Consider the following 25,941-nt stretch of genomic DNA (forward strand, 5'->3'; position numbering starts at 1 on the left):
CCCCAGCGCTGTATACAGTAATATAACCCCCAGCGCTGTATACAGTAATATAACCCCCAGCGCTGTATACAGTAATATAACCCCCAGCGCTGTATACAGTAATATAACCCCGAGCGCTGTATACAGTAATATAACCCCCCAGCGCTGTATACAGTAATATAACCCCCAGTGCTGTATACAGTAATATAACCCCCAGCGCTGTATACAGTAATATAACCCCCAGCACTGTATACAGTAATATAACCCCCAGTGCTGTACACAGTAATATAACCCCCAGCGCTGTATACAGTAATATAACCCCCAGCGCTGTATACAGTAATATAACCCCCCAGCACTGTATACAGTAATATAACCCCCAGCGCTGTATACAGTAATATAACCCCCAGCGCTGTATACAGTAATATAACCCCCAGCGTTGTATACAGTAATATAACCCCCCAGCGCTGTATACAGTAATATAACCCCCCCAGCGCTGTATACAGCAATATAACCCCCAGCACTGTATACAGTAATATAACCCCCCAGCACTGTATACAGTAATATAACCCCCCAGCGCTGTATAAAGTAATATAACCCCCAGCGCTGTATACAGTAATATAACCCCCAGCACTGTATACAGTAATATAACTCCCAGCGCTGTATACAGTAAAATACCCCCCAGCGCTGTATACAGTAATATAACCCCCAGCGCTGTATACAGTAATATAACCCCCAGCGCTGTATACAGTAATAACCCCCCAGCGCTGTATACAGTAATATAACCCCCAGCACTGTATACAGTAATATAACCCCCAGCGCTGTATACAGTAATATAACCCCCAGCGCTGTATACAGTAATATAACCCCCAGCGCTGTATACAGTAATATAACCCCCAGCGCTGTATACAGTAATATAACCCCCAGCGCTGTATACAGTAATATACCCCCCAGCGCTGTATACAGTAATATAACCCCCAGCGCTGTATACAGTAATATACCCCCCAGCGCTGTATACAGTAATATAACCCCCAGCGCTGTATACAGTAATATACCCCCCAGCGCTGTATACAGTAATATAACCCCCAGCGCTGTATACAGTAATATACCCCCCAGCGCTGTATACAGTAATATACCCCCCAGCGCTGTATACAGTAATATAACCCGGCCCGTATACAGTAACTTCGGTCAGCATTGACAAAAACTTGGTTTTATCTCATTTTGTTTTTAATAAGTGATATTTTGGGCGACTTTCCCGGCTCAGACACCACCCTGAGCTGATGCTTTATGGCGATGCTAATGAAGTCTCTTCCTCCATAGACTTCCATTAGTCAGAGAGTCAGACTGGGAGAATAAGACTGAGCCATTGTATCGTTCCCCACGGGCAGTATGGTAAGATAACAGAGCGAGAACTCTAATGGCTTCTACGCAGCTGCTTAAAAACACTATATTATGAAAAAACTAGAACTAGTTTAAAGAATATTTAATAATTTCCTTCATGGATAATTTAACTCCAATCCTCTCTACGACTTTCTCAGAAAAAAAATAAATAATAATTTTAGTAACATTGTTACTATAATGTTTTTCATCCAAATAAATTACTGATTTCTATTCATTTTTTTTTTTTATTATTTGCAATTTCATCAGGCTACATTTTTAATATATATAAAAAAATTCCTAATATAATAGCCAAGGTATTAGCTGTTCTCCTTGCATCGGAAATTGTTAGCAGCGGTTCGCATCGTGAATAAAATTATCTCTTAATGCCGAGGAGCTCGCATGCACCCAAGGTCAACCTGCGCAGACCGTGGACGAGGTGGAACAGTATTACGCCGAGGAATATTTCTAGTCGGTATATAAATTAATTCATTACGGAGAGAGATGACAGCTTTACCAGTCCGGGCGCAGATGACATTTCTAGAGCGGTAATCTCCCCAGCTCTGTTTAAGTAAAGTCACGGAATTCTATTAATCCCGCCGTCGTATACAAAGGGAGCGCCAGGCGCGGAATAAGAATCCCTCAATGAGAGGAGACAAAGCCGGTGACCTCGTTTCGCGAAATCCTAAGAGGGTCTATTAGATTTTTCTTTTGGTCATGGTTAGAACATTAACCCCTTAAGGACAATGGGCGGTCCCTAAACCCATTGAAAACAATGCATTTTGAGCCCGTACATGTACGGGCTTTGTCATTAAGGGGTTAAATTCTGTGCTCTGTGTAAATCCATCCTACTTTTGTTTGGGGGTAATCCTTAGGCGACTTTAGAACAGGAACGGCCGGAGCAAGAATTAGGGAAGGTATTTGGAGGCATTTGATGCACTTTTTTTTAGGGGCTTTTAGTGTGTAATACAGCTTGATTAGGTTTTTTTTATCATTAGTATCAGATTCAAAATAGGTTTTCTCAAATATTTCTGCTTGTAGGTTCTCGCTCTGTCATCTGAGCCCCCAATCTACTAGACAAACCCCCCTGACTTATCATACTGCCTGTGGGAAATAATACAATTACTCGGTCTTAATCACCCAGATGGACTCTCTGACTAATGGAAGTCTATGGAGGAACGGACTTCATTAGCATCGCCATAAAGCATCAGCTCAGTGTGGTGTTTGAGCCGGGAAAGTCACCCAAAATATCACATGACTGATAATAATGGCGGCCTCCAGGTCTGCAGATAAAAGGGAGCTTATCAGCCCAAAATTAGACAAAACCAGGTGTTTGTCAGGGTATATGTATACAAGTTTGTCATGTGACACAATAGCAGATGCTAATAGGTTGTTGCCAAAGACATTGAAAAAGCTTCTTAAATATTTTTTTATAGTTCTCTTGTGTAATTAATGAACTTCCAGATCCTCTAAGGTTTACTTACTTGGCGGTGTACAGCACTGCGGAATATGATGGCGCTATATAAATGAATAACTAACAATAGAAAATTCAGTAAATAAGTTTTTAAGTTACACAGCACCCTTAAGAAGCTCATTAGTTATTTTTATTAATGGAATGGAAGAAAGTTTTACTTTACTGAGAGGGTGGTAGATAAGTGTATCAGCTTCCCAGCAGAAGTGGTAGGGGCTAATGCAGTGAGGGGGTTTAAACATGCATGGGATAGCCATACGGCTCCTGAAGACGAGACCAACAACTAATTAAGGCCTGAGTCTTTACAGAAAGAAATATGGGCAGAGAACACCCTCAATATTCTTCTGTGCACCGTCCAGAACACATTCACAACACCTAGTGGATATGCGTGGAACTGCAAGTAAAACAAAAAAGAAGCTTCTGGCACCCTGGGGGGCAATTGACTGCTCTTGCCAGACTGCCAGTGGCCCTGTTTAGGAGACTTCTTTAGACCCCAAGCCCCTGTGCCCCCCATTTCTCCCTTGATGCCCCTCTCTCCTCCCCTGATGCCCCTCTTTTCTAGGAGGTGAGAATGTTTGCTGGGTATGAGGGGATCGCAGGGTTCTACAGCCCTAAAAGCCCCGATAATGTGTATAGAAACAGCAGGGAACGGCTTTATAAATTATTATATTATTTCTTACTGTAATGATGGGAGAGTCCAACTCTTGCAGCCAAGAATATCCAGCCTTAAGGGCACAGTAATGGAATTTTGTCCCATAAACTTGCAATCTATTTTTTTTTTACTGGTCTAAACCAAGGAAAAAAAAAAAAAATTGTAAAGTATTTAAAAAAAAAAATCCGCATGAAACACAATATTTCTTGGCTCACATTTTTGTGGAAACTGGTGAAGAATGTTTAGCGGTTTGTATTTTTTTTTATTCCTCCCCGCTCTTGCCAACAGCAGCACTTTTAGTATTGGTTTGGAAACAAATTAGCTGTCAGTGGCTTAAAATGACAGGGATAATCTAGTGCTGGATCTAAACATACCTTGCACCCGTGGCAGGTTGGTATTTTGAGATGAATAATGCAGCAGAATGCAACTTCATCGCTTTTTGATTTTGTATCAACCGAGCTTGCAAAAAAAAAAAAATAAAAAAAATAAAAAAAAAAATAAATAAATAAATAAAAAGAAGAATTATGCGGCCGTATATTTTCTTACAGATAGATGTATTTATCACTGCGTGTCCGGGTATCAGCCGAGCTATAAAACAAGCCATTTACAGCCAAGGTAGGGATCGGAATAAACTGCGGGAATTTCTTCCCTTGACATTTAACCTTCGGCGAATTCTATTGGGTGGCGGAGAAGATAAATTAAACTTTTAATCTTCGCTGAGCCGCCGGTGTTTAGGATTCATCGACGGGGAGGTTCCCACGATCCAATAAACCAACGCAGGGCTTGGGATCTTCAAACTGGAGGGGGGGCGCAAGATCCCCCAAATGTCCCGTTTGCCCCAAAATAGAAGGTAGATCGGCCCCGTTCGGCCCCATTCGGACGTTTCTCCTGCTGTAAAGACTCAAACCTTAATCAGTCGTTGGTCTCGTCTTAGATTCAGGAGCCGTATGTCTATCCCATGCATGTTTAATACCCTCACTGTATTACCCTCTACCACTTCTGCTGGGAGGCTGTTCCACTTATCAACCACCCTCTCAGTAAAGTAAATCAGTGTACGGACTTGTGCATTCAGATTCATAGAGGTTTAATTTTTTTAACCATTTGTGTTAAATTCAATAGTTTGTACGAATGATCTAAAACCAGGAGGGATTAAAGTTAGTATATGTTATCGCGCGTGTAAACTATGGAATGAAGACCACGGGGGCCAGAATGGGCCGTGACTGGGATATGAACTATTGTTTCAGCCGTGCATTTATTGTACATTATGTCATTTATTACATTGTATTCAATATAAACATGGAATAATAGATAAAACAATAAAAATGTGTTAAAATAAATAAAAATAGTTCCTATATTTGTCAAGTACCCTGCCTCTTACACCTAATGCCCCATCCATCATTAGAAGGCACAATTAACCATTTCATCATCACAGAGAGCTGCAATCCATATAGAAAACTTTGGATACGCTGACGGGGTTAATTGAGACAAGGGAAGGGATCATGTACGCGTTTTAATGATAAAATGCCCCAATTAACACACCCACACTTTAAATGCCGACGTCCCAGCATGCTCCACTTTCACAAAAGCACGAATCTCCCGGCGAAAATATGCAAATCAGAATCCGCAGCGGGGCGGCCGCTTCTCCCTCCCCGGCTACTCGCGTGTCGTTTGAATGTATGTGTAATTTACACGATGCGTGTTACGTGAGGACAGACGCACACGGGGACGCCTGACAGCAACCGGGGGATCTTAATCTATTATAAACTAACCCTTCGGGTTTCTTTTGAAGCCGCCAAAGAATGTAAAAAACCCAACAACCAGGGTTGATCCAGGGTGAGGGCCATCTTTCCTCCCCGATGCCCCTCTTACCTCCCATAGGGTTCTACAGCCCTAAAAGCCCCGATAATGTGTATAGAAACAGCAGGGAACGGCTTTATAAATTAAACGGGGTAAATAAACCCCATTATTCTTCTTCTAAATGCCCCGCTCAGTTCAGGGGCAGATCTTGACCTCGGGAGGGGCAATCACATCCAGACTGTGGTGGCTTTTGGGTGGCCGATCCTTTCGACCTGTCCGTGGACATATTTTGCCTGAATGCTCCTGAATCGCACCTTTATCTCATTCTGCCATCGAGGGCCTATAGATATATATATATATACACCGCGCATACTCGAAGCCTCTGTGCTAGAGCATTGTGTTCCTGGCCTTGTTGCTGGTGTTTGGGTTTCTGCCTCTGACCTGTTTCAGGTGTTTGACCTTCAGCTTTGGATCCAGACCTTACTTGTGGGGTCGCCCTCTCGGTTCTCTGCTGTTTGAGATATGCCGGTTAGACCTTTGGCTTTGGAATCAGACTGCTATTGGGATTATCTTTTGCTACCGTGCCGTGCTTTGGTCTGCCGGTTTCCTTCTAGCTACAGAGAGCAGGCCCCTGCCAGCCCGGCTACAGAGAGCAGGCCCCTGCCACAGCGTCCTGCCCTTGGACCGATCAACCTGTGAGCCTGACCCCTTCTAGTGCCAAGCTCCTGCCATGTGCCGCGCCAGTGGGCTTCCAGTCTTGCTTCCAGCCCCGTGCCCTGCCAGTGGATTTCCAGTTCCCCACCAGCCACTGAGTGCTTGCTATCCCAAGATTTAATCCTGCCTGTACTTAGCTCGATACTCCAAGTTTATATCCTGCTCCTGCCCAGATTACCTATAGATGGCGCCCGAGAGGAAGACCAGGGATAAAGTGGAGAGCAGACCTGAACTGGATCCATTGTCAGGCTGCCTCTTGGCCACGCTCTCGATCTGAAGTGGGATCCCGAAGTAGCCAAGTATGTTTATGAAGTTTCAGGAGTTTTGGAAGGAGGGAGCGCGTACCGGGGAGTGCGGCCGCTCCCAAGGTGGATGTCTGGTTCATCCTGGACACCCATAGCCCGGGATTAAAATTGCATTGTTGAGGGATGGCAGCTTCATGCTGTCTGTCTAGATTGATCACCGTACTCCCCTACAGAGCTGAAGGGCACGGCATATGTGGGGTGGATTTTGAAGCTGACGCTCCAAAGGGGGCACCAGCAAATAAATCGATACACGTTAACGTGAACTGCAGGCAGATAAATAGAAGTGTCCCACTGAGCAGAGTACGGTCAGAGTACAGAAGAGCAAACCCCAGATCAGAGACGGGATAATAAATTAGCTTCCTATGTTGCGGACAGGTAAACGACGACAACAGAGGAAGAAAAAAGGGGTTAACAGCAGATAGTATGGCTGTGTTGAATGGGAGGAGGTAGGTGCGCTCCCTATAGTCACAAAGAGACAAAGACTGGATATCACTACAAGGGCCGGGGGGGGGGAGCGGCAGGAGTCCTTGAAAGTCCTGGATCCGCGACAGAAACAGAAAATCAATTCACAGGAGAGATTCGTGGCTCTGTAGCTGGAAAATACGTGGACCTTGGAAAAGCCGGACTAAAGAGACAGAACGGGAAAGTGCGGAAGAGAGTACGAGACCGCAACACAAACAACTGTTCAGGGAACTAACGGAACTCCGGTGTAAATCCCCCCCCCCAGCCCTGAATGTCAACATGTCTGGTGGACACAAGAAAATCATGGGAGTCTCGGCTGCGTGCGGAGGCCACTGCCGTGAGCGGGGACGGCTGAGGAGGGTTAGTTGGAGGATGATGACCCAGGGGAGCCCTCCGCACGCCCAGGGACAGTGAAATGCGGCTGACCGGACGAATGGGTCTCAAGGCGCCGGAGGCCACTCCTGCCGGCGGGTAAGCGACAGATGTGAAGTCAAGAACGGGTCACCAATGACAACATAATACAAAAGCCTACACAAGTCAAATTTCTTGGCGTAGTATGGCATGGACCTGAGAAGACCATACCTCGATCGGACACCATAACTAATCCAAAGGAACCAACATAAAAGAAGCCCAAGCTCTGGGTTTGTGGAGCAATTGCCCCCTCCGTCCATCCATAGAGCCAACAATACTGCATGAAGCCACCAAAAAATGTCTGGGTGAAACCCCACCACGAGCCACACTTCTAACACCACTCCAGAGACCTTTGTTTTATTATTATTATTATAATTTATTATCTCTATAAAACAATAAATAATAAAACAAAGTTTCCCCTACCCCATGAATCTGCTCCTTAAAGTATCTCATCTCATGATCGCTCATCGAAATGCCAGCGCCGTCAGTAACGAATTTCCAATGAAATTCCCAAAATCCTCCGCCTCGGAGCTCGAAAGGTATAAGGCACCTTATCCATCTCGCCCCTCCCCCCCCCTTTGTTAAATTTACGAGCTTCATTATGTCCAATTTCAATTTTCATTAACGCTAACGGCGACCGACGGGTGTTTAATGGCGTTGAATGGCGTCTTGCAGACGGATCGCGCTTTCAATCGCGCTTCGCTTAGAACAATCATGAACATTTTTTGGACAAAATGTCAGCTTTTAACATTTGAGTCTCCAATTGAATCTTAATTTAATTCATCCCCGCTTACCGGGGGGGGGGGGTGTTCAGACGATGAATGTAACAAAGCGCGGAATGAAAAACTATCATTCGCCTCCTGGGAATCCGCTATAGGGGTAATTATTACTAACGCCGCCGCAAAGTATCTTTTTTCATACTTTTAGGAGATTTTCGAGCTAAGTGGGGAGAAGTTTCATCGTTCAAATCAATTTTCAATTAATGATTAGGATGCAAAATATTCAAACGCTGACGAAGAATCCCGGAGACGGATCTTTTCTAATAATTCTCCATTGTGATAGAAACATTTAAATACATAAAGGGGATTTATCAGTGCAGGAGGGGGGTTTTGTTTCACAGGAGGGGAACTATTAGAAGAAGAGACTATAATCTAAAATATGAGGGTTAGAGGTTTAGATAGAATATAAGGAAGTTTTACTTTAGTGAGAGGGTGGTAGATAAGTGGAACAGCCTCCCAGCAGAAGTGGTAGAGGGTAATACAGTGAGGGTATTAAACATGCATGGGATAGACATACGGCTCCTGAATCTAAGACGAGACCGACGACTGATTAAGGTTTGATCTTTAGCAAAGATCCAGGAGTGTTAAGGTTTACTCTCCTCATATCATGGACGGCAATCAATAAATCGCAGCCCCGCTCATTTATAACAAAATCGCAGGAGCCTGAGCCTTACTCTCCAAACCCCCTCCGTGAGACCACCAGAGGAGAATGTTTTGGGAGAACATGAGAAACACTCAGTTTGTTTAACTCATTTAACAGCAATAACCCCCCGCGCTGTATACAGTGATATAACCCCCCCGCGCTGTATACAGTAATATAACCCCCGCGCTGTATACAGTAATATATCCCCCAGCACTGTATACAGTAATATAACCCCCAGCGCTGTATACAGTAATATAACCCCCAGCGCTGTATACAGTAATATAACCCCCAGCGCTGTATACAGTAATATAACCCCCAGCGCTGTATACAGTAATATAACCCCCAGCGCTGTATACAGTAATATAACCCCCAGTGGTGTATACAGTAATATAACCCCCAGCGCTGTATATATTGAGAGTTATGGTGGGCCTTTTTTCCACGGGCAGGGTCCCATGGGAAAGGGAAGGCCTTCATATTACACCACGAGCTAGTGCGGCTTTATGGCTTGTGGTTGGTGTACGCGGCAACATGTTGGTGTGAGTTACCTGTGATGAGGTATCGATGTTAAGTCACTTAGTTGTCGCACGGTCGGTGGTTGTAACCTCCTTGATTCTAAAGGGTTAAGTCTGGCGGTTCGTACACTTCGTTACACAAGTTTAAGGAAATGTATGTTTTAAAGTTTGAATAAAGTTTTTTACGTGTCACAGTATTTTCATAAATAAAACTGTGGCCTTTCAAAATCCAATTTAGTGTCTGTTGTTATTTATTGAACATACACTCTCAACATAACCCACAAATGTATCTAGTGCCTTGATCAAGTAATATAACCCCCAGCGCTGTATACAGTAATAACCCCCAGCGCTGTATACAGTAATAACCCCCAGCGCTGTATACAGTAATAACCCCCAGCGCTGTATACAGTTATATAACCCCCAGCGCTGTATACAGTAATATAACCCCCAGCGCTGTATACAGTAATATATCCCCCAGCGCTGTATACAGTAATATATCCCCCAGCGCTGTATACAGTAATATAACCCCCCAGCGCTGTATACAGTAATATAACCCCCAGCGCTGTATACAGTAATATAACTCCCAGCACTGTATACAGTAATATAACCTCCAGCGTTGTATACAGTAATATAACCCCAGCCCTGTATACAGTAATATAACCCCCAGCGCTGTATACAGTAATATAACCCCCCAGCGCTGTATACAGTAATATAACCCCCAGCGCTGTATACAGTAATATAACCCCCAGCGCTGTATACAGTAATATATCCCCCAGCGCTGTATACAGTAATATATCCCCCAGCGCTGTATACAGTAATATAACCCCCCAGCGCTGTATACAGTAATAACCCCCAGCGCTGTATACAGTAATATTATCCCCCAGCGCTGTATACAGTAATAACCCCCAGCACTGTATACAGTAATAACCCCCAGCGCTGTATACAGTAATATAACCCCCAGCGCTGTATACAGTAATATAACCCCCAGCGCTGTATACAGTAATATAACCCCCCAGCGCTGTATACAGTAATATAACCCCCCAGCGCTGTATACAGTAATATAACCCCCCAGCACTGTATACAGTAATATAACCCCCCAGCGCTGTATACAGTAATATAACCCCCAGCGCTGTATACAGTAATATAACCCCCAGCGCTGTATACAGTAATATAACCCCCCAGCGCTGTATACAGTAATATAACCCCCCAGCGCTGTATACAGTAATATAACCCCCCAGCACTGTATACAGTAATATAACCCCCCAGCGCTGTATACAGTAATATACCCCCCAGCGCTGTATACAGTAATATAACACCCCAGCGCTGTATACAGTAATATAACCCAGCACTGTATACAGTAATATAACCCCCCAGCACTGTATACAGTAATGTCGGTCTGTGACAAAAACCTGGTTTTATCTCATTTATCTGCAGGCCTGGAGCCGCCGTTGCTGTCAGTCATGTGATATTTTGCGTGACTTTCCCGGCCCAAACACCGCACTGAGCTGACGCTTTATGGCGATGTTAACGTTAAAGTCCGGTCCTCAAGGGAAAAAACGTTGTGGGATTTCCCTATAAACAGCATGGGGGGGGGGTTGTGATGTGAGTGCTGTCCAATGTGCTGAATCTGCAGAGTATAAATCCTAATCTCACAATACTTATGATGTTTTCCTTTCTTGCAATAAAAAAGTGAGTCTGCACTCCAGCTGCAACAGTCATTTAGAACATTAACCCCGTCTGTGCTGGATTTCTCATACATTTCATGTTCTTTTAATGGACAAAATCTGCTTTTCTTTTATAAGCCAGGAGATTGTCACGTGACCCAAAACCTTTTGAACGAGGATGCATTTATTTACGTCTGAGGTCTTGGAACAACATGTGACTCAGAAATCCATGGCATAGAAATAATATCTGACCTCAAATAACAGAAATGTCACTTAATATATAAGTTTTATTTACTCTTTGTCTTTTTCTGTTTTTAAAGCCCGCGCTACTTCCTGTAGAATTCCTGACATCCTCATATCTGCCAACTACCCCAATTTTTTGCAGGCAGTCCCAAGTTTTGACTCTTATCTGCTGTAGATCCCTAAAAGGCAGAATTTTTTTTAAAATGTAATTTTTTGGGGGGAGGGGGCCAGGCTGAGACTTCTTGTTTTTATTTTAAGTACTGTTGATTTTATTCAAATTCCTGCCCCGTTTCCGACACTGAATGAATTCATTTGACGTCTCCAGAGGAATGGAAAGACCCCCCGCGCGCCTAGCACCCCAGGGGTCTCACCGCAGAGTCTCCTAATGAGCTGTCTCTTGTCAGATCTGGCTGTTACACGCTAATAATTAAACATCGGGGGACTACGCGCGATCTTTAAATGATTAGCAGTAAGTACAATGTTTGCTTTTCCTTGGGCTGAACGGCTCAGCGGGCGATCCCCGGAAATAAAGCAGCGAGCGAGCGAGGAAGGAGGCGCCCGCGATAAATGCATTTTTAATCACATTCTAATTACAAATAACCGCAAGCTTTAAAAGCCCCCCTCCCCCGACGTAGCCTTTCATCTTCTCTTTCGTTAGCGATCGCGGAGTTCTTCCTAACGAGCTTCACAGAAAGTAACCGCTCCTGAAAGTTTGGAACCCTGATCTTTGGGGTCGCCGAGTGGCTCAGGAGACGGAAAATGCCGAGCGCCCCCAAAATAAAAGAGACCGTCTACTGCCCCTGACAGCCCCACCACAAAAAAAGACAGGGTATGAAAGTGCTCTGTGGGTAACATTAACCCCCTGTGGGTACGTTAGTAACTATTCTCTAAAAACATTAAAAAAAAAAATATTCATCTTAGGTAGAAGCTGGAGGTCTGGGGCTGCAGATTCGCACACTTTGATTCTCGCCAGTGATTGGCGTTGGCATTTGGGTTGTTTTGGGGGGAATTTGCTGCCACTTCCGACGCCCCGGGCAGCTTTAAACTCCTTATGAAAGGGAAAGTTAAATGTCCTTGACAACCCCAGTAAAGACTAGAAGCTGCAGCTGCCCACCTCGCTCATGGTCCAGCAATTCTTTCAACTGATTGGCTGCTTAAAGCAGCCAATCAGTGGAAGGAAAATGCTCCCTTTAAAATTAATAGAAGCCCCCCCCCGTCCCATGTTCGTCGAGCCAGCATGGAAAAAGCTGTGATCCGAGAAAAGGGCCAAACGCATATGGGGGGGGGGAATTTTGCATAAATTAAAAGGGACCTCCCAGCTATTATATTCATTAAAGTCATGTGATGGCTGGAGGGTCCCTTTAAGTGACTTACTTAGAGACCCTAACAGATTGCTGAGGACATATGATTTTAGGGCTTAATGGGTTAAAAATGTGAATTATTCAAACACACTTTTTTTGCAACATTAATAAAACATACAATTTCTCCTCAATGTTTAATATTCGTCCCACCATTAAAAAAAAACCCCGTATTACGACTCGTTGAGTATTTTTTTTTCTCCCCCCCCAAGCCTGCTTCGAGCTATAAAACCGCAGACCATTGATCATTCTAATAAGCACTCCAAATAACTAAATCAGGGGCTATTAAAAGATGTCTGACACGGAGCTTCCTTCCAAAAGCAACACATAAACTTTGCCAATTTACAATCGGGGATAACAAATTTATCGGCCGCATAATTTTTTCTTTTGAGATCGGGGAGGAAAAAAAAAAATGTGATTTACGCTGATTTAAATTTGCCAATGAATTTTACAACTTTTTTATTTTTTTTTTCTTCCAAGTTCTAGAAGTTTAACCGTTTTTATTTCTGGTTCCTCTTCACAAAATAAAATTTTGTTTGTTTTTTTGTTTGTTTTTTTTAATGGACAAACGTTTATTTCTTTATTTATTTTATAAAAAAGGATGAATGCTTGCTGATTAATGATGCTGTCAAGCAAGGCTTTGGATTTCGTCCTTTCCTTTAGCGGGCTGGTATCTGTGCGCTGCAGCGTTTTGCCTATTTAATGGGGGTCTGACAGATTTAATTAACTTTAGTAGATCTGGCGTCTAATCTTAGCAATAACGATACCGCGCATGTCCTGCCTTATCAGTCATCCTCAAAGTGACAGTTACCGCAAACAGGAAAAAAAAAACATTTATTTGTCCCCTTTTTTTTGGAACGTTTTTTTTTTGTGTCCTTTGGCGTCGCTTTTTGATGAGACGGAAAGAGTGTTTGGGAAATCTTTCATTTCTGGGATATTGCATTCAGTAGAAAGAAAAAAAAAAGTTACAAAGATTCTCATTTCCAAAAACAGACTTTTGAGATCGGCTACATTGTATCCGGGGGATTTAACTGGAGTGAATACTTCAGGTGAGAACTATGGGTAGGTAATAAATGCATCAAATGACATGAATCAGATTATATTCTTCCCCGTGCCCACTCTCTTCCCCTAAGGCCCCTTTTTCCTCCCCCGATGCCCCCCTCTCCTCTCTCGATCCCCTCTTTCCTCCCATGTGTACATCTTTTCTCCCTGATGCCCCTCTCTCCTCCCCTGATGCCCCTCCCTCCTCCCCCTATGCCCCTCCCTCCTCCCCCTATGCCCCTCTCTCCTCCCCTGATGCCCCTCTTTTCTAGGAGGTCAGAATGTTTGCTGGGTATGAGGGGATCGCAGGGTTCTACAGCCCTAAAAGCCCCGATAATGTGTATAGAAACAGCAGGAAACGGCTTTATAAATTAAATGGGGGAAATAAACCCCATTATTCTTCTAAATGGCTCAATTATATATCTATCTAGAAAAAATATCCCGTCTTGGGGCATTTAGAATTCCGGGAGGTAGCCAGTGGCATATTCTGGCATAACCTGGCGAGGCCTACTGGGTAGATCTGGAGTCAGCACTGCTAGGTTTGTTGTAAATCCCCCCCCTTTAACATTTAGGATTGAACCCAACTGCGACCCGTACTTGCCTGGTGAATACTATAGGCTAGCGTGGGAAAAGGGGGTGGAGCCTAATAGCCGCAGAGAATATTGTGGAGAAAAGCTCTAGGGGGTCCGAGGAGGCTGGACGGGGGTTTATTAGCATAAAGGAACAATTGTCAAAAATATTGACATGGCTGCCCCTCTAATGATAAATGTGAAGCGCCTGAATCAACGACGAGACCAATGACTGATTAAGGGTCTTTCCAGCAGGAGAAACGGCCCAAAAGGGGCCGATTCGCAGGCAGAGTCTATGTTTCTGAGCACCCCTGTCTAGCACTTACCCCTTTCTGGGCAAAATTACCCTTTAAGGGGGGGTAATTTGCAATAATCTGGACCGATCATTGATGAGTTGGTGCCCATCGAACCTTACTCTGTCACTATGGGTTTATATAGAGAGGGAGTCGGCACGGATCGCATAATAATATTAATAATAATAATAATAATAATAATAAATGACTCAAAGCATTATTGAAAATACATAATTCCACCCCGTTCTGCGCCGCGCGTCTGCAGGAATGTGCGCTCCGGCTGCCCAATCAAAGAAATACATTTGTGCGAAGTGGGCAGCAAAACACTAGTTGTGTCCTCCGCCGGCTGCCGACGGCCTTCTACGGTGGAGTGAAAAAAGAATAAAAAATCAATGAAAATAAAATTAAGCAGCAGAATGAAGGCCGATGCGTGGATTTGGCCATTATGTATTTTTTTGGGCGAAGGGCTGTAATCGATGGACGTGATCATCGTAATCATCACTGAGGGGAACACGCAGTGTTTGAGTAATTAAATATTGTAGAAAATTCCACAAAGTAGGTCAATATTGTTAAAAATGCAAAAAATGTACACTTTATCTGGTTTATTTATATTAAAGGGACAGTTTATCACCCAAGACAGCCCCACCATAAACAATGCATATTGACCTACTGTTTGAGACCTTTAATATGCACTTATTAAAAAGAACCTGAGGGAGAAGCTGCATCTTTGCAGCTGCAGCTTCCCTCTTCCTCTGGGGTCCAGTGATTCTCACCAATGATCAGTTGCAGTTTCATGCACTCCCGTTGAAATCAATGGGAGTGCTTTCTGGGCATCCACACTGGGGGTCTTGTTAGCCCCCCAGCACAATGTTTGCTGAGCCAGCACTGGAGATGATTGCCACATGGCAGGAGATTTGATTGGCTGAACGCATCTCCAGAATGGCAAAAAAAATGGCGGGGGGCAAATACATATGGCGGGGTTTTACCCAATCACTAACATTAAAGGTTTAGCATGTAATATATGTATTTGCTGTTACTCTTTTGAGGTTTAGAACTGTATATGGAGAGATTGGTCCAGAATCCAGCAATTACCCCCCCCCCCCAGGCTTGGACTGGCCACGTGGCAAACCGGGCAAATACATGGTGGGCCGGTGCCTGATGTCTTGGGCTGCTTACCTTCGCGGCACGACAATTTCCGCTCCACAGGCTGGATACATGCAATCAATAATGCATACGTCTTATGGAGTCTGCTGGCCTTAAAGTGCCGGCGCTGCTTTTCTCCCTTACATTCTTGTCCTGCTTACCCTCATTCATTCACTTCGTCACAAGGAAAAAAAAAACCAGATAGCCCAAAAACATACATTTCCTCACCGCACGTTTATATATAGATAGCATTAATAATTTAAGAACACACGAAGATACATTTTCCAACGAGATGACAACGATCTACCAACATTTTGCTGCAGGGGCATAACTGTTAAAAAATTCAGCAGGAAAAGGAATAATATTCTAAGAATAATTCAGCGCACCCATCCTATTTCCCATCCGAGCCGCTCAACCTCAGCCAAATCCTCCTAATTATTGCTAAGAAATTAGCATTAAACTTGACGATGTTATCCCCTCCCCCCCCCGTTGCTCTATAAACTAATATTAGGAATACGTTTCTTAATTGCTTGTTGAGAATGTTCTCGCGAGCACTAATTTTAGTCCACGGTAACCAGTATGACCAAAATAAACACTTTTGACATGTATTCTACGCTAATATAATTTGTACTTTAACATTTTTAATAAGTGCTCAGGATAATTACCTCTAATTGCCCCGGCAGGCGTGGGTATGTTGGACCGTCGGCTGCACCGAGGTAGAGATGTCTAGTCAAGTGGCTATTATCTAATAATATGTTATTGGACGACATTCCGAGAAAACGCGGTAGGCTTTCAGATCGTTTTTTTATAAAAGAAAAAAAAAAGAAGCAGAAAAAAGGGAAAAAAAAGGAGAAAAACTTGAAATTTTTTCCAAATTTTTTAATTTTTTTTTTCATTTTTAAAGATTTTAATTTTTTTTTTACTTCCTAATAACCCAAATTTCTTTCTACAATCGAATCTGGAATTCTTTTTTTTTTTTTTCCTGTTTTTCATTATTGTCTCTAAACCTTAAAATCAGATGATTTTGGAGGCCGTGGTTATATTGCCATATAAAAATATATTAAAAATAAATAAATAAATGAATTAAAAAAAACAACCCAATGTCATTAACATAAAAAAAAATCCTTCATCAAGAGTTTACTTTTTAAACCATTTCCCGTGTGGGGTAGATGCGTAACTTAACTTTTTGTTACGTTTAAATGATGAATAATTATGCATTTATATTATATTTACATGATAAACAATTATATATTTAAATTGATAATATTTTGACAAAAAAAGCTGTTGCTCCACCAAAATGTTATTTTTTTGTAATAAATAATATGTTATTTTTAGCAGTGTCTGTTAAATCTAGAAGAATACATCTAGTTCCAGAGTGAATTAAGTAGGCACAGCAATAGGTTACTGTAACCTCTTGAAACTCTACAGATCTGCTCTGCATCTTCCAGGCTTCCGGAGGGGTCTTTTGATCTCCAGAAAAGGGACATTTAATCAAACATGCTTCACAAATTGCTTCAAACAGCCAATCAGTGGCAAGAATCGTCAGATCACGGAGGAGGGCAGAAGCTGCAGCTTCACCCTAAGGTGAGTGTTGCATATGTGGTGTTGCAGTACTTTAATACGTTTTTTTTATTATTGAGGCTGTCGGGGATATTAAATTGCCTTTTTAATAAGGAATTAAAAATTGCCCGAGGTGTCCAGCTGTGCAGCTGAAGTGGCAGCAAATCCCACCCAAACAGCCCAAAGTTTCCCAAATTCCACAAAAACTTTAAATTGCTATTTATAGCTCAATCACAAGCAGTTTCATATTAAAAAAAAAATTGCTAAATCCGATACTTTAGTTCTGCAAACTCAATTTCCTTTCAGCTAATCAGAAGTACTTTTCCCCCAACATGCGCTGAACGTCCACATCGCTAAATAATACTCGGATATTTTTAATTTTATAAAGTAATCCCCCAAAAAAGTTAAGTCGTATATTTCAACTGAAAGGTAAAAAAAAAAATAAACTTTCCAAATCACCCCGGCGCATCGGGTAATAATATTTTTAGACTCCAAGATAAATCAGTCTCTCCGATTAGCGTAGAATTCACAGAATTTGGAATGCGAGGTTATATTTAACCTTAAAAAATAAAAAAAAAGTCTAAGTAGAAATGTGTAGGATTTTTGGATGTGTAGGATTAAGTTTTACTTAATGAGAGGGTGGTAGATAAGTGGAACAGCCTCCCAGCAGAAGTGGTAGAGCCTAATACAGTGAGGGGATTTAAACATGCATGGGATGGACATGCGGCTCCTGAATCTAAGACGAGACCAACATAAGCACAGATAATGCTGGATCTGCCACAGGCTGCCACTGATCTATCTTTAAAATATAGGTAGTGTTTATAAATTTCAATATTTATACTAAAATCACACTTTAGGAGCAAATTAAATTATTGCTCATTATCAGCCGCGTTCACGTACGTGCGATAAAAATAAACAGGAACCACTGCAAATAACTAAAATCGGATGTTTTTGTGGCGCGGAATATTATTACTGGTTTATATTCCAATTTAATTTTAAAAAATGAGCTTCGTATTTTTTATAATTTCATTTTTTGGGGACTTTATTTACTTCCGAGTTCTCTGTTACCTTCTGGAATTATTTATATTATTTCTAATTTGTGATTTATGTCGTATTTTTACATTTCCGACACATTCAACAGATAATATTTTTCGCATTTCATGACATCAGCAAAATGACTCATTAAAAGGTGATTTTTCAGATTTCCTTCCCTGTAAGTTCTGCTTTTTGTAACTTTTTCATTTTTTTTCATGTGGTTTCTGTTATTTAACTTTCAGGAAATTCACTCTACAGGATCTGTCGACAAATTCAACATTACATTCCGTGGCTCGCTGTCCGAGGTGCTGAAACACCCAAAAACTCACCAACTCATATCGGCCCTTTAAAAAAACATAGAAAGATAGAATCTACCAGCAGATCGGCCCCACCCGGCCCCCGTCTAGTCGCCCGCTTCTCCTGCTGTAAAGACTCCAACCTTAATCAGTGGTTGGTCTCGTCTTAGATTCAGGAGCCGTATGTCTATCCCGCGCATTTAATACCCTCACTGTATTACCCTCTACCACTTCTGCTGGGAGGCTGTACCACTTATCTACCACCCTCTCAGTAAGGTAAACCATATACAAACAGTGAAAAAAAAGCTGATTGTTCCCCAGTATGATAAGGAGTCGGGATGTTTGTCTAGTACAGGGGTAGGCAATCTTCGGCTCTCCAGATGTTGTGAACTACATTTCCCTTGATGCTTTGCCAGCATTATGACTGTAAGAGCATTAAGGGAGATGTAGTCCACAACATCAGGAGAGCTGAAGATTGCCTACCCCTGGTCTAGTAGATCGGGGTTCAGATAACAGAGCGAGAACTCATAGATATGGCTGAAAACATTATATTATGGGGCAATAAATGGGTTAAAAAAAGCACTTCAAAACACTTAAAAAGGCTAATAGTTAAATTAAAAGTGTTCTATTCATGTAAGTCCCATAAGGAAGTTTTACTTTACCGAGAGGGTGGTAGATAAGTGGAACAGCCTCCCAGCAGAAGTGGTAGAGGGTAATACAGTGAGGGGATTAAAACATGCGCGGGATAGACATACGGCTCCTGAATCTAAGACGAGACCAACGACTGATTAAGGTTTGAGTCTTTACAGCAGGAGAAACGGGCGACTGGTCGGGGGCCGAATAGGGGCCGGCAGGTTCTAGTTTACGCAGAATCCTGCAGTGGCAAAAAAGTGCCATAAGATATCAAATATCAAAAGTGACAGGGGGGTGAGAGGAGGGAAATGGAGAAGTTTTGGGAATTTTCCAGCTGGAGTCAGCAAGTTTCCCCAATTAGCCAGCGCCGGAGAAATGCTTACTGCACAGACTGCGAAAGAATGGGGGAATTATGTCTTCAATAAAATTCTTCATTCAACTGTAAAATTAATGGCGGGGGGCGATGAGCAAATTAATATAACCCCCCCGCTGCTCGGGGCACTCATTAATGAATCACTGAAGAAAGAGATTCCCTGATTATATTTTTCTTCCAAAAGAGCAAATCTCCATTAAGTTTAACACAGTCAAAAAGCATCGTTATTGTAAGCTGTCATTTACAGTATGGTGCATTAACCCCTCACGTGAACTAGAATAATTCATACACTCATACATCGAGATGGCATAAAGTGGAACGTCCTTCCTCGAGAAAAGTGAGGGGATTTAAAACTCTGAAAATAATCCGATGACAAGGACTGTAGGTAGAAGGTGTTATGGCAGGCAGTCCAGGTGGGACAAATGGTGACGTTGTCTCTGCAGAGTATTTCACGTGGAGGATGGGCTGGTGGTAGATCCACAGACTGACGGTTACAATGTGTCCATTGTCTTTCCCCGGTTATTTCTCTCTCTCTCTCTCTCTCTCGCTCCCTTGCATTCCCTCACCAATTACTCCATAAACTGTTTCTCATATGTTCTATTGTTGGTGGAATTCTCCTTATGCTTCTAACGTCTCTGCCTGGCCCACCCACTCATGTACCAACTGGGCATTTCCCCAAAGAACCACAGGAAAGAAGGACTTTATTGTACAGAAGTAAGTGGTAGGGCTTAACGGAAGTCCTGTTTTCCCCTACACCCCATTTACAAAGCTGTTTCTTATTTTATTCTTTATGGAGTAGTGGGTACGTGGAGAGATTGTCCTATAAGGAGACAGTGACCCTCCGATCCATTCCATGCCCCTCTCTCCTGTTCTATTGGTTGGGCTTTCTTTCTTTCTACTATTTCTATGCTCTTGTATCTCGATCACTAGACGCGCATGGCCAAGAGTGAGGCTGTTGGTCCCGGGGGGAAATTTCTACTTCATTTAGCAGTTAACTGGCGCTACTTGGTGACTACAGCTCAGGACAAGATGTTTGTTATCAGCTATATGGAAATATAACCCCAGCGCTGTATACAGTAATATAAGCCCCAGCGCTGCATACAGTAATATAACCCCCAGCGCTGTATACAGTAATATAACCCCCAGCGCTGTATACAGTAATATAACCCCCAGCGCTGTATACAGTAATATAACCCCCAGCGCTGTATACAGTAAAAACCCCCAGAGCTGTATACAGTAATAACCCCCCAGTGCTGTATACAGTAATAACCCCCCAGCGCTGTATACAGTAATATAACCCCAGCGCTGTATATAGTAATATAACCCCCAGCACTGTATACAGTAATATAACCCCAGCGCTGTATACAGTAATATAACCCCCAGCGCTGTATACAGTAATATAACCCCCCAGCGCTGTATACAGTAATATAACCCCCAGTGCTGTATACAGTAATATAACCCCCCAGTGCTGTATACAGTAATATAACCCCCAGCACTGTATACAGTAATATAACCCCCAGCGCTGTATACAGTAATATAACCCCCCAGTGCTGTATACAGTAATATAACCCCCAGCGCTGTATACAGTAATATAACCCCCAGCGCTGTATACAGTAATATAACCCCCAGCGCTGTATACAGTAATATAACCCCCCGCGCTGTATACAGTAATATAACCCCCCCGCACTGTATACAGTAATATAACCCCCCAGCGCTGTATACAGTAATATAACCCACAGCGCTGTATACAGTAATATAACCCCCCCAGCGCTGTATACAGTAATATAACCCCCCAGCGCTGTATACAGTAATATAACCCCCAGCGCTGTATACAGTAATATAACCCCCAGCTCTGTATACAGTAATATAACCCCCAGCGCTGTATACAGTAATATAACCCCCAGCGCTGTATACAGTAATATAACCCCCAGCGCTGTATACAGTAATATAACCCCAGCACTGTATACAGTAATATAACCCCCAGCGCTGTATACAGTAATATAACCCCCAGTGCTTCCTTTACAAAAAGTGATGAGAGTTGTAGTCCAGCGAGGAGGTGTTTGGGAAATGTGTCTTAGAGATATCGCAGTTTCCGCTCTGACTCCGTTCCTGAATGTGACGCGCAGACTGCGGAGCTGCAGAAAGCGCCTGCCTCCGGTGCTTATCGCGTATTCCGCTTCCCTCTCCTCCGTATCTCTCCCTTCCTCTTTGGGATCTCGGGAGTTCGCAGATAAAACATCATTACCGGGAAGCACTCGACGAGCGGCTTTGAACCCACAGACAACAAACGGAAAAAAGAACCCCGAATCCACGAAGAAAAATAACATTAAGAAATATTGGGTTGGAGCATTTTTTTTATGCAACTTTGCAACAGCAAATATAAAAATTGACGGACCTCGAATAATCTCCATTCTTCTTTGATGTGGCCTCCTACTTGGCCAAGCGACCGGGCAGTCGAGGCTGCCCCCCCCCGCGATAATCTCCCAGCGCCTATAAAAAATGTGAATTTCCCTAAAACCTGGTAATAGTGAATATATCCTTCATGCGGAATTATACAGCCCCTTTTCTCGACAAGCTACCTCCTCTGATTTATGGAATAATTACTCTGCTTTATAAACAGCCCGCATCCACTAGTTACAGAATATTATATTGATATTATTAATCAGCATTAACATTTTCGGCTCTCATTTCCAGATTTGCTTTGAGACGTTGGCAGAATGAATGGGTGATTTACACGGCCGCTTCATTAGTCTTGGGAGCTGCGTTCGGTGGATAGCTTTATACTCGAGCCGGTAATATCACAATGTGTTTCCTCGTTAGCGCTGAATAATGCCCTGGTGATGAGATTAGCCAATATTTATAAGTCATTCAAGAATGTTCAAAAAAACGGCGACAGAAATGAAAGTTCCCGGAGAATTACGATATTAATCATTAATCTTTTGCTAAATGGAACATTATGTTTCTAAATAAAGGTATTTTGTAGCAACAAGGTTGACGGAGACTGGAATGTCTTTCTGGGTTAGGTCCTTCAAACAAGTCTACAAGACTAGGTTGTTGCCGCCTGTCTATACTGTGAGGAGGCAGAAGAACGCGTGCCTCGTATGATTTATCGTCGACTATTTTCTGCTGGCCTCCACCAGGAAGCACGTGGTCAACTTGTTTGAGGAACCCAGGATGGTGAGATCCGAGTAGATCCTGGAACATCAGAACCACCAAAGAAAGATGGAAGCACATCCAGAAACCATGTTGGACGTCACAGCGGGAGACGTTTCATAACCCTAAGAAAGAGCTGGGAATCGGCAACCAGAAAAAATACAAATAATAATTGCCATTTACCAAGAGTGAACCCCACAACTGGGCCATGGGTAGCGTGAGGGACTGGGTTTCAGTAGCATTCTGGAATGTCCAAGCATTCAAGGGCATGCGCAGGGCCCGTGAAGTCAAAACGCACAGGTGGCTTGTATCATTCTCAGAGGATTCCAGAAAACTGAACAAAAAAAATTCAAATATCAATATTTTGTTCCATTTATCAACCACCCTCTCAGTAAAAGTAAAACCTCCTCACATTCCACCTAAGCCTCTGATCTTACTCGATTCCCTCCTGGCCTCACTCCTCTCCTCCACGCCATACATATCGAGATCCTTCAGTCTTTCATGGCAAGTTTTTATCCTATAAGCCGTTCCCCAATTTTAGTTGCCTCCTCTGAACTCTCTCCAGAATGTCACCATCCTTGTGGAGATGTTGGTCTCCAGATCACTCTAGGTGAGGTTTGGCCAGAGATCTGTAAAGCGGCAGAGCCACCTCCCGTGCCCATCTGTCTATTCATCCCTCTATAACGATGTTTCATTTCACGTGAGAATTGCACAACGTTTCTCATTTTAAGACATAACTTTTTAGAACTTTGTCTTTTTTTTGGGGAAAAATATACTTGGCTTTGATAAAAACCTGTTTTTATGTTATTTTGTCCCAATAAACCCCCTTTATCTGCAGACCTGGAGCCGTCGTTGCTGTCAGTCATGTGATATTTTGAGTGACTTTCCCGGCTCAAACACCACACTGAGCTGATGCTTTATGGCGATGCTAATGAAGTCCGTCCCTCCATAGACTTTCGTTAGACAGAGATTCCGGCTGGATGATTGAGACTGAGTCATTCTATTGTTCCCCACAGGCAGTATGATAAGGAGTCGGGGGGTTTAGTAGATCGGGGCTCAGATAACAGAGCGAGAATCATACAAACGGCTGATATGCAGCTGCCTGAAAACGTTATATTATGGGGCAAAAACTACAGCTGATTTAACCCCTTAATGACAAAGCCCGTACATGTACGGGCTCAAAATGCATTGTTTTCAGTGGGTTTAGGGACCGCCCATTATCCTTAAGGGGTTAAAAAGAAAAACAGAGCAAAGTTTTAGTTCATTTTTATCCTGATGCCAGTGATAAATAATCTGTGAGAGTTTGACTTGGAAATTCTCGCTAAATGCAAAATCTGTAGTTAATATTTTCTCGCCCCGCCAAGGTTTACGTCGCCTTTGATTAAAGCAAAGAAAAAAAAAAAGAACAACAACAAGGGCTGAATCCAAAAATACTGGGTTGGCTCGCGTTCCTGGAATTCGCTGGAAATAAGAAACAGGCAATATTTATTTTTGTTTCTGTTCCGTCCAGCATTACTGCGGCTTTGGGTTTTAAGTCTGGCTTTTAGCCCAACGAACAATTAGAAGTAGGTGATGTCTTACTGCCTGGCGCCGCTCCAAACACAACCACAAATGGAGATTCTCCCGATGTGTCGCTCGGCCACAGATACAAAAATAGGTTCAGTTAATGGCCCCACGTCTAAAAATCCATCACAAAAAAAAAATGGATGAGATCTTGGGTGAAAAAAAAGGAAATTTATTTAAATTTGACCATTCCAGGGCAGGAGACCAAAGAAGAACGCCTGGAATGGTCTTACAACCGATAATGAATAAGAAATCCAGTCACTGATGAGTAGAATGAAGAAATAATTCTTATTATTCATCTTTCAGGTCTCTATAACTTTCTGCTTTTTATATCTTTACAGAATCCACGCCGCGGCAGATTAATGCAGGGAAGTATTTATTATATCAGTCGCCCCTTACGGTTAATATTATTGTCTTTTCCGGTATACAGCAGCGTCTTTCCCCTTTTTATCCAACTAACAGTAAAAAAGCTGATTTTTTAAATGTAACGATTGGTTTTATATCTCCTTTTTCTCAGGATTTAAAGAATTGCTCACATGCTTTATCAATAACAATAAAATATATCTTTTACTTTTTTTTGATTGCTCCTTGGTTGCTTTACTAAATGCATTTGTTCCCTGCTTAGAAATAAATAGTGTTTTTATATGCAGTTTAGATTGGGATTTAGGTAAGAACGGGCCGGAACACAGCAACATATACTGGTCTTGGCCAAATGGGCCAGTATTTACCAGCAGATCGGCCCCATTCGGCCCCCGTCCAGTCGCCCGTTTCTCCTGCTGTAAAGACTCAAACCTTAATCAGTCGTTGGTCTCGTCTTAGATTCAGGAGCCGTATGTCTGTCCCATACATGATTAATACCCTCGCTGCATTACCCTCTACCACCTCTGCTGTGAGGCATCTGCTAAAAGAGGATGCACATTAAAAGGAACAGGACTTCGCCCTTGGCGTAAGTGCTGGGGTTGTCCTTGGTCAGTCCTAAGGCAGTGTCCTTCATAAATACTAGACGTGTGCAAATAGGCCAAAGACGATTCACTCTCACTCAATGAAGGATCGGGGAGAGGAGGTCACCGCAAGCGCCACCAGATAGCCCTCAGTTCAAGTGAAGACAGAAATACGGAACTTTCTATGATGTCCTCTCCCTTTATTGGAGGATCGATAACCCCACTTTCTTCTTCTTCAAAAGTGACTCTACCTCCTCGTCCTCACATCTTCTTATAATCTTCCTTACTAGGTAAATAGTTACCTTATTTTTTTCCCTTTGTGTTCTTCTCTTCGTCTCCTCGGGCAAATCTGCTCTGTTTTGTTCCTTTGGGTCGGAGGGAAAATAAGATAAAGATGGGAGAAACAAAGAGGGCGAGCAGACCCCGGGGCCTCTGATGCCGGTGAGACATTGTTTCTGTATTACGAGGCGCTGCGGGGTTCTAGCTCTGCACGCCCGATAAGAACGTTTTCCGGCGTACGGCTCGTTCCCTTTGTAATTATGAAAGACGTCTTTGTAAAAATTCCAAACATCTCACTCGCTTCGAAATTTAGTGAAAAATACACAAAAAATATATCAAAAGAACCAAAAAAAACACCTGCCATTCGGACCTCTTCTGATGTATTTAATGCCAACGTTTGAGAAATGTTTGAAAATAACATTTTTTAATGCCAAAGAAACCATCTTCCATGTCCAACTGAAAGATCAACACAGTTGTCCATGTCCCCCTCGCTACAATCAGCTCACCCTCATCCAAACGGTCCTCTCCTACTCCCCTTCCCCCCGTCAACCACGAAATAGATTGTAAGTTCCAGGGTCCTTCTTCTCCACCTGTATGTTTAATATGTGTTAATGATCACATGATCAATGCATACCTCTCCTTCATTAGGATCCCAAATATCTCAACTAAGAGGTAAAGAAGTGTGGTTGCGGATGGGG

At 42.8% G+C, this 25,941-nt stretch overlaps 1 protein-coding gene across 1 annotated transcript in view; it reads right to left on the reverse strand.

The window, feature by feature from the left end:
* SORCS1 (sortilin related VPS10 domain containing receptor 1) overlaps positions 1–25,941 on the reverse strand; it is a 226,156-nt gene that overhangs the window by 124,352 nt on the left and 75,863 nt on the right. The window lies entirely within an intron of this gene.

Source organism: Spea bombifrons, chromosome 11 (assembly GCF_027358695.1).
Source record: "Spea bombifrons isolate aSpeBom1 chromosome 11, aSpeBom1.2.pri, whole genome shotgun sequence".
Taxonomy (NCBI): Eukaryota; Metazoa; Chordata; class Amphibia; order Anura; family Pelobatidae; genus Spea; species Spea bombifrons.